The sequence below is a fragment of the Muscardinus avellanarius genome (genome assembly GCF_963383645.1).
Source record: "Muscardinus avellanarius genome assembly, chromosome: 10".
Lineage (NCBI taxonomy): Eukaryota > Metazoa > Chordata > Mammalia > Rodentia > Gliridae > Muscardinus > Muscardinus avellanarius.
The window spans coordinates 97,038,317-97,047,115 of NC_137796.1; positions in this window are offsets into that span (position 1 = coordinate 97,038,317).

Genomic DNA, 8,799 nt, shown 5'->3' on the forward strand with positions numbered 1-8,799 from the left:
AGGATCACGCAGGTTCAAAGAAGGCCATGCTGGCTTAAGAGACCCTGTTTCTAGATAAAATATTAAATAGGTCTGGGAGTGTAGCCCGGAGGTAGAAGGGTTCCATCCACAGTACCGCAACAAAACAAAACAAAACAAAACAAAAATAAACAAGTGAGTGATAGAGTTATTGTTGTTTCTGGTGGAAGGATTCTGCTTCTCCATTCATCTCCGCGTGGCGTGGTGTAGTCTGGAGCCCAGGGCTGTATCCCCTCTTGTGCTGACTTTGGCCTGTCCATGGGGTATACTTTGGTCAATGGGATGAGAGTGGGATGGGCATACTCTTGCATTTCTGCTTCACTATGAAAACTGCCTGTCTCAGATGGGCATCATACCCTCAAGAAGGGGCCTAGCCTCCACCCACCCTCAGACACAAGAGGGGAAAAAACCCTGCATGTCTCAAAGCTATTAAGATGTGTGGGGCGTTTGTTCATGTATAAACTGCTCACAAATACAAATTGCATTTATTTCCTTAAGTTGAGTCTCAAAGGATACATGGTACTGTGTACCTATAGCACAAAACCTAACAAGTCACGTTTGCAGTGACAGCTGTTGTCGGTATTGCTCCCATACACGCGGGCCACTCACTGAGTTCTTTCATGTGTATCCTGCTGAGGTCACAGAATTTAAGTCTAATGACCTTTGAATCCAACGGGTTGCATTCACAGCTCCTTTTGTCTAGGCAGCAGCTGCCAGGAATAATCAGAATCTCTGGCACATTTGCTACCTCTCCTGTTTTCTAAAAAAATAAGATGTGAGGACTTCCTTGCCAAGTCCTAAGGAGGAGTAAAGATTGCTTTTGAGACAGGCAAGGTGGCGCATGCTTGTAATCCCAGCATTCGGGAGGCTGAGACCAGAGGATCGCGGTTCACGGACAGCCTCAGCTACTTAGTGAGGCCCTCTGCAACTCGGTGAGACCCAGTTTCAAAATAAAGAATAAAAAATAGGGCAGGGGTATAGCTCGGAGGTTGAATGCCCCTGTGCTCCATCCCCAGACCCTCAAAAAAAAAAAAAAAAAAGATTGCTTTTGTACCTACTGGCCCTCTTCTTTCTCATCCTCAGGGCCTTCCTCCTCAGACAGGCCTCCTTTCCTGACCACCCTCCAGTTCCCATCCCTGGACCTCACTCCTCCCAGCTCCCATTTCCTTCCCCTTGCTTTGCTAAAGTCTCCTTTCCTCCGTCCGGGTGGCCCCCTGACCACCTTGGCAGATACTCCCCCTTGAAGCTCTTTCCTCTCTGGATTTTCACTTCTCTCATTAACCTCAACTCCCAAAGGCCATTGAGTGTCATAGTGAGGCATGACCACACCCTCCCATTTGGGGCATCAGCACTCACCTGCTGAGTCCTTTCTGGAAGTCTCTCTGAGGGTAACTTGGTCCAATCTCTTCTTGAACAAGCAGCTCCAGAAACCCTGCAGCCTTGGAGCAGAGCACAGTGATCAAGAGCACAGCTCCTGAAGCAACCTGAGGGAGGGCACATTAATCATTAACTGCGACTGGCCCTGGGGTATAGGTCCCCCAAGGCAAGGCTATGGGCAGCACAGCCCTTGAGCCGTGGGGGCCACCTGCGCCTGCCCTTTCAACCCGAGGGGTTACAAAGGAGTCCTATGCCCGGGATTGACAGGAAGTTACCGCTCCACCCAGGGAGAGAGAAGGGGAGCCCACCTGGGTCTCATGGGTCCCCCCTCACCTCCTTTAATCCTCTTCTTCACTTGGCTTCCGGCAGACACATTTGCCTGGTTTTCCTCTGACGCTCAATCTCTTCTGTCAAGTCCTCCTCGTCTCCCTTATCCACATTCTCTCTGCACGTGATCTCATTCAGTGTAAAGGCTTGGATCCTAGCTGCCTTGCCAGTGACCCCCACAGGCACATCTCCAGGGTCCAGCTCTCTCTTGCATCCTAATTGCTTGATTTCTCCACCTCGACATCTAGTAGGCATATTAAACATACTTTGCACAACGCTGAGCGCCTGGTATTATCCCTTTCTGCAAATCATCCACCTCCACCTACCGTCTCATCCATCTCAGCAGAGGGCAGCCCTGTTGCCTCACATCTGCCTACATGACTTGGCCTCCCCCGATTTGTTCACACCTGGATCTGGTAAATTCACTATCCTGCCTTCAGGCTATATCCAGGATCCATCTGATTCTCTGCCCTGCTTCAAACCACCATCTTCTCTCCATAAGAATATTCTGTGGCCTCCTCTCTGGTCTTCCTGCCTCTGCCCTTGCTCCCCACACCCATGAGTCTGTTCTCAGGTAGAAGGAGCCAAACTTAAAACCTGTGTCAGGCTGTTACCAATCGGCTGAGGCTTCTTCTGTCCAATTTGGATGGAAATCACAAAAAGGCAGGTGCAGCTCCCTTAATGTCAGCAGCTCTCGATGCTCTCAGCTTCCAGGGTCAGTGCTACCTGCTCTTAGCGCCACCGGCTCAGCTTGTTCAAGTCAAGAGAGAAATCGCAAATAGGCAAAACAAAACCCTGCCAAGGAGGCTTGATGGGGGCCTATGCTGGAGCATATGGGGGAGCAGGGCATGGGTTGGAGGTTTTTTCCTGACTGATGAGGTGAGAAGATGAGGGCTGCTTAGACAGACAAAGGTGCAGGTCCACACACACGCACAGCCTCCTGACTGATAGCCACAGACTCGCTGCTCTGTCTCGCCAGCCTGCCAAGGCTACAGGACACGTGTCCTGGCTCTCACGGGTAGGGGTGGTGCTCCTTGGGACCAGAGTGGGGGTGTCTGAAACAACTGCAGGGTGGACTGATACATCTGGAGCAGCTATAGGATGCTGAGGCTCCTGGAGCAGCTGAAGGAAGGCATCAGACACAGCCAGCACTGAAGCAGAAGTCTCCTTGGCAACCATGACCGCTGTGTAACTGCAGAAGCCTGGCTGGATCAAGCCCTAGGGCAACTATTCCCATCACCACAGCCCCAGTGGACCTCTGAAGCAGCGACAGTTGAATCCACAGCCCTGCGGCAGCCATGGAAAGCCATGGCAGTGGGGTAGGTACCAGCACCTGTTGTCACCTTCCGCAGCAGTTGGGAACAGTGCCAGGCATCACCAATGCCCCAGCTCCAGCTCAGATCCCAGCCATGCCTCCACCTCATCCCGCAGGCCCAGAAGGCCACTAGCCCCCTCCCCAAGACAGCTGTATCTGCAGCTGAGTGGCTGGGCATGAGGGAGTGGCTCAGCCTTCAGCAAATCAGCTGACGAGCTGACCTTTCGCCCAGCAGCCCCAGGCAGCTTTGCTGTCAGGAAGAAACAACAGCCTGTGTACAGTAAAGCAGAAACACAAAAGGCAAGAAAAGAGCCTTTTGGAGAGCACTGAGCCTTCCTATCCTGTCTCAAGACTACAGCCTCCTCTGTGTAAAGTCCTATCTTTGCATTATCTGCAGGGTCATAGCCTAATGCCCTCCTTTCCAGAAATTCTTCCTCTTTTTTTTTTTTTTTGAGGGGTAGGGTATTGGAGGCTGAACCCAGGGGCATTCTACCTCTGAGCTATATCCCTAGCCCTATTTTTTATTTATATAAGTATTGTTTATTTTACTTTGAAACAGCATCTCACTATGTTGCAGAGGACCTTGCTAAGTTGCTGAGGCTGGCTGCAAACCTGCGATCCTCCTGTCCCAGCCTTTGGAGTACAGAGTACTAAAATTACAAGTGTGGCCACCATGCTGGGCTCAGAAACTCTTCCTCTGTTTCCATGTTACACCTCTGTGGCAGACATTCCCTGCCTCAGCTGCCCTTCCCTCCACTTGAAATCCCTTCCCCCTAAACACTCAGATGACGAGCATCCTTTCCCCATTACATCCTTACCCGGAGTCTTTTGTGCATCTTTCTCCACCCACCTGACTTAACCACCTGCCTCCCCACCCTGTTTCTCCTCATGGACCATTTACGTCTCACTAGGGAAGTTTCACTCACTGTTTGCATCCCCTTGCTACAGTTGAAGCTCTCTGAGGGCAGAATGTTCACATTTGGTGGTTCATACTTCCTGAGCAAGTGTCTGGTACCTTCAAGGGGGCAGTCGAGAAATATGCATTGAAAAAACTGTCCTTCCTCAACCTCAGAACAGTACCATGAAGCCAGGATTACTTTCCCTCTGGCTAAATAAGGAAGCTGGGGCTTGAAGGTACTAACCCCGAGCTCCCATGGCAAGCACAAGGCAGAGTTAAAATCTACATGGCCAAATCTCTGAGCTCCCCGCTCATATTCTTCTCAGCTGGTCTTTCCCACCCTGCTGAAGTCTTGCCCTTCTCAAGATACCAGTACCACCTCACCGTGACCGAGGGCTGTGGGCCCCAGAGCCTGCAGGGTACTGATTAACCCCTCCACTCTTCCCCAGAGCCACTCGCTAGTCCTGCCAATATCTGAGGTTTGGGCCCACGCCCATCTAGTTTCCAGTGACCTTGAGAAGTTTAATGAGGTGTAAAGCCATTGGGTGTTGGAACACCGACTCCACTCACTTCTTACTCTTAGGTGACCTTGAGGAAGTCACTGATTCCCCCCAAGCCTCAGTTTCTCCATCTGCACAACAGGGTTCAAAATGGCACCTCTCTCAGACGGTGAGTATGAGAATGTGGTGAAATAATCCTTCTAGATCAGTTGACAGGGTCAGAATGCAGACGAAGAGAATGCAGGGTAGTTCATCCACAGCCCCATGAAGGCCTCAGATCATCGGCTGGAGAAGACAAAAGCCCAGAGTGGGACAGCGACCAGCCTGTGGCCATACAGCAAGTCAGCTGTGCGCCTGGCCCTGGAACCCTAGCCCCGTAGAGCAGAGACTCATGCAGTGCCGCTGACTTAACGGGAATGATCGGGCTGCTAGTCTAGAGCTGGAAATCCGAGGGCTCTGAGCTGCTGAGACAAGAAGTTTTCCAGAAACATTCACCAAGGGGAAGATATCCCAGCCAGATTAGGGCCTGCGGGCCCAGCCAGGTCCCGCATCTCGCTGGAGTTTGTGCGTGAGCAGGGCTGGAGCTCCTGAGCTTTGGAGACATAACCTTGGAAACGGAGACCTCAGGCTGGGGCAAGATGTGGGGGGTGGGGGGAGTGGTACCTGCAAATAACTAACTGCTGAGGACCCTAAGGACAAAGATGCAGGCCAAGGGACATCAGGGAGAATCAGAGATCCCTGCAAGCCACAGTCCAAGAAGAGGAGGAGCTGGAGCCCAAGATCTTGAGCCTAAATCTAAATCGAGAAGGAGGAGAGGAAGAGGAAGAAGATGCTCAGGTGGCTGTATTTGTTTAAGGCTTTATTTATTTATTTATTTATTTATTTAGTGCTACTGGGGGTGGAACCCAGAGGCTTTCTACCTGTAGGCTATACTCCCAGACCTATTTTTATATTTTATTTAGAAACAGGGTCTCACTAAGTTGCTGAGAGCCTCACTAAGTAGCTGAGGCTGGCTTCGAACCTGTGTGATCCTCCTGTCTCAGCCTCCTAAGTGTGGGAATTACAAGCGTGCGCCACCATGCCCGGCTTTTAAGGCTTTATTTAAAGGCTTAAAAGAGATGCTTGTATCTGCTTGGAAAGGGCAGGTTGTGCTTTCTGGAAGGATTTGGGAATGAGGACTCACCCCCCTGCTCAGCTCTCTGTGGGTCTACCAGGAGTCTAGAAATGACCAGGTATTCCTTCTGTTCCCTTCTCTCCTTTTGGACTCCTTACCCTACCCTGAGCACCACTCAAAGACCAGAGTTGTTCCCAGTGCTGGATTTAAAGTCCTTTGCTGGACAGTAGAGCCTTGCAGATAAGCACTAAAGACTAGAGCCAGATCGTCTAGGTTTGAATTCAGGTTCCCTGCTACTGAGTTGTGCACTCATGAAGAAGGCCTGTTAGTCCCCACCCTGAGCCTTAGTCAGCCCTCTTGTCTAGAAGGCAAGAGATAACCCTAGGGCACCTCTTAGACATAGGAGCATTGAACTTGATAATACAACATTGAACACACAGCCACAAAGATGTTTAGAATAGCTCTCATAGGATGCCCTTGAAACTGCTATGGTGTCCTTGAAACCGCTCTGCTCGCTTGCTTCTGGAGGGGGGAATCTGGTTCAACTTTGAACCAGGACAAAGTGTTCCTTTTTATTTTTTTAAAGTCAATGATTCAAAATCAAGTTATTGATTCACTTATTCAAAAGGTAAATAAGTAAATATTTTTAAAAGAAATTAAACACTTTGTACATTGCAAATGATAAGTTGAAATACATGCAGCTTGGAACTGGAGTCCAGAGGGGATGTCTGGGCTCAAAATTACACTCTTCAACAGACGAACAGAGGTCTAGGGCTCATCGATCATGCCCGCCCGCCGAGCTCTGGAGGCAGCGGATGTGGGGAGGAAGGACATGTCCAGGGTGCGAGAGTCAAGGTCACACAGTGACCTTAGCTTCTCAGAAATTGGGGTGCACGGACCCACAGACCCATTGGGTTTGAAGCTTCTGGAGCCAACTTCCAGAATACATGGCACAGAACGCCATCCTGCCTGGAAGCATCTGTCCCTCTCAAGTATTTACTGAGCACTGCCCTCACCTAATCTCACACAGACAGACACAGAGATCGCCAAGACAGGTGCCTTCGGGTTCAGAGGAAACGCAGATAAAAAGATGTTAAGTAATAGAGTTTATTCTAGATGCTGTCTGGGGTGAGCCAGAGGTCAGACTGGGCTGTATTTCTCTGTTTCACACTGACCACTGAGTCTCAGTTTTGTACAAAGTAAACACCACAGTCTGACCTCATCCCGCAAGGCCTCAGAGGACATCACACTCTCTCGCTTCCTCCCTGCCGTGATGTCCATCCTGTCCTCTCCTTACTCTCTGTACTGCAGCAACACCAGCCACCTACCCAGGCACACCCTGCCCTGGGGCCCTTGTGCTTCTCCACTCTCTTCTCAGACCAACATCCCCCTCCTCTGGTGGGATCTTCCTTCAAATCTTCACCAGATAACTTTACTACCTTCTCAACAAAGTCAATCTTGACCACCTGCTTAAAATTATAACCTACCTCCCAACTGGTTCTCCCCCCTCCCCATCACCAGGTACTACATTACTTAACACCTATTGTTCGTTAACGTATTATAGAATTTACTTTTTACTTTGTGTTATTTGTCTTTTTTGTCTCCTATTAGAATCTAAGCTTCTAGCTGGGCATAGTGGTGCATACGTATAATCACAGTACTTGGGAGACTGAGACTGAGAGGATCTCGGGTTAGAGGCCAGCCTAGCAATTCTGTTTGCTAGCAAGCCTTAGTAAGTCCCTGTTTCAAAATATAAAATAAAAAGGGCTGTGGGTGTAGCTTGGAGGCAGAATGCCCTTGGGTTCAATCCTAGTACCAAAGTGGGGCGGGGGGAGAACAATCACCTAAGCTTCTAATGGAAGCTTCACCTGTCCTGTTCATTGATGAGGTAAAGAACTTCAGACAGAATCTAGCTCAGATTAAGTACTCAGTAACTGTTTGAGCAAATGAATAAGTCATGGAGAAAATAAAACATTTTGACACAGTAATGTGTGAAGTCACATGTGTAGCTGTGTGACAGCTGAGAAGTACATGTCTAAGTGTATGTATGTATGTATGTTGGGGGGTCATGAATACAGCTGCCATGTGCATGTGATTCTGTGTGTGAGTACATGTGTGTAACTGTGCACATGAGTTTGTGCACAAGCGCAGGTGTGCATACGGGGTGGGGGCCTTTAGTTCCCACCAGCTGCTCCTCTGAGTGGCTGGGGTTGGCAGACTCAGGGCCTGGTCATGCTTCAGGTCTCTGCTTTCTTTCAGGGTAACACGCCACACACTAGCATCCCAGGACGACGTGTTGGTGTGTGGAGGGAGAACCAGACACGAGGTCGAGTGTGGGTTTGGAAGATTATTTCTTTAAGATAACTTTTAATTAATGTAGCTGCATATACTCATTGAGAGAAATTGAAAATACAGAAATGCAGAGAAGAAAAGAGACCCGGCCATCTGGCCATCTGTTATTTTCCCTCCCTCCCCAATTCCCAGAGAAATGACGACTAACACTGTAGTGTGTTCCCTTCCATTTGTTTATCCAGCTACAGCTTTTCCTTTATTTTTCAGAGTTGTGATGCTCCGGTATGCAAATGATTTTCCTTTCAGTTTTTAAACTTAATGTAGCTATGGGTTTTCCAAAAACGGATAAATTGTCCTTTAAAACATGATAAATTGCCCTGAAAAATTTCCACAAAACATACTATTATGTTGATTCACTATGACTTAATCATCTTCCTATTGTTTTGACATTGATTTTTCCCTCAGTTTTAAATAATGCTGCAATGAACATCTTTGTCCACCAAATATTTTTAACATTCTGAATTCTTTCTTTTGTGGTAATTCCCAGAGAGGGATTTCTAGGCTTGGATGTAATTATCAACTGGCTTCATCCAGCTGGTCAAGCCTTTATGTCCCCCTGGTGGGACGTAAGACCACACTGTACCCCAAGACTGTGGTCTCCTGCCTCTCCTTGGGGCACCTGAAAGCTCTTAGTAAGACCAACAAGAAGATGCTAAAGATGGCTCCAGAGAGGAGAACCACTGCACACTTGCTAGACCAGGCAGTGGCTAGGTCCCCTGGTCAGTGATGCTCTGCTCATTTCCGGGATACTTCAGTAATTCTGGAGATGCCCATTCGGAAGCTGAGTGCCTTCAATATTCATGGGGTTGACAGGGCGATGCTCCACACAGGGGCTGACCAGTGATCCTCCACTTTCTCCTGGAACCTGCGTGGACTTGGGGCCTTCTAGAGTAACATC